General features: G+C 34.9%; 1 pseudogene; it reads left to right on the top strand.

The window, feature by feature from the left end:
* The first annotated feature begins 545 nt into the window (after positions 1-545).
* LOC105805785 overlaps positions 546-874 on the top strand; it is an 8,389-nt pseudogene continuing 8,060 nt past the window's right edge.

Below are 874 nucleotides of genomic sequence, written 5' to 3'. Positions count from 1 at the left end.
TTATAATGGAGTACAGCATCTATTGGGCAAGAGTATGATTGTCAAAAACTCATTGATTTTGTACAATACTCTAAGAAAAAAACTTCTGGATCATAGGAAGCCCATCTTAAAATGACGTTCATGAACTTTGTTTCTTCTCATACCTCTATTGCAACAAAGTTCTGTGATAGGTATTTGAATGTCCACATCTCCAGGCACTTTTCTTTCAGAAAATGTTTGACATTTATTTCCACTAAATTGAAGGACTGTATGGAGAAATATCTTGTCCTGCTGCATTTCACTGTGACATCTCAAGGGAATAAGCTGGTTGAGAACATGGTACTCAGTACTAGGAATTCCCTGAAGCAGACTTGGAGCTAACATGCCAGCAAGACATGCTAACATGCTAACATGCCATTTTTTAGACTACATTGTCCCATGCTACAACTCCATATCTGAAGATATTGATAAAACATTTTGAAATAAACAAAGACATGTTTTAATTGCTATTTTTTCTACCTAGAAATCTTCATTCATTTTTTCCATAAGAAATTTCTGCAATGAAGATGGTCGAAGGTGAGTTTGGGCTGGTATTACTTCAGTTATGAAATCTGTGCCTGTGAAGGTCCAAAAGTCCACTTGGCTCTGTGGGTATTACTAAGTTTATCAATTTGGAAGACATTTCTGTGAAATAATTTTAAACAGTAAGCCCTAAAAGAGCTTTTTTGATTGATAAGTTGGCACTATTTCTAAAAAAAGCCACGATGCTATAATACTATCACAACTATTGAGCTTGTCACCAGGCAATTCTATATACATCAGTATAGTAAAAACAACCATGTAAAGATAAAAGGGTACACTCCCTCAGTAGTATCCACAGAAAAAGCAAATAATT

This window comes from Propithecus coquereli, unplaced genomic scaffold, assembly GCF_000956105.1.
Source record: "Propithecus coquereli isolate 6110/MARCELLA unplaced genomic scaffold, Pcoq_1.0 Scaffold133, whole genome shotgun sequence".
NCBI classification, from domain to species: Eukaryota; Metazoa; Chordata; class Mammalia; order Primates; family Indriidae; genus Propithecus; species Propithecus coquereli.
The sequence above is the reverse complement of the archived record's forward strand: the minus strand, read 5'-3'. Positions and strand labels throughout refer to the sequence as shown.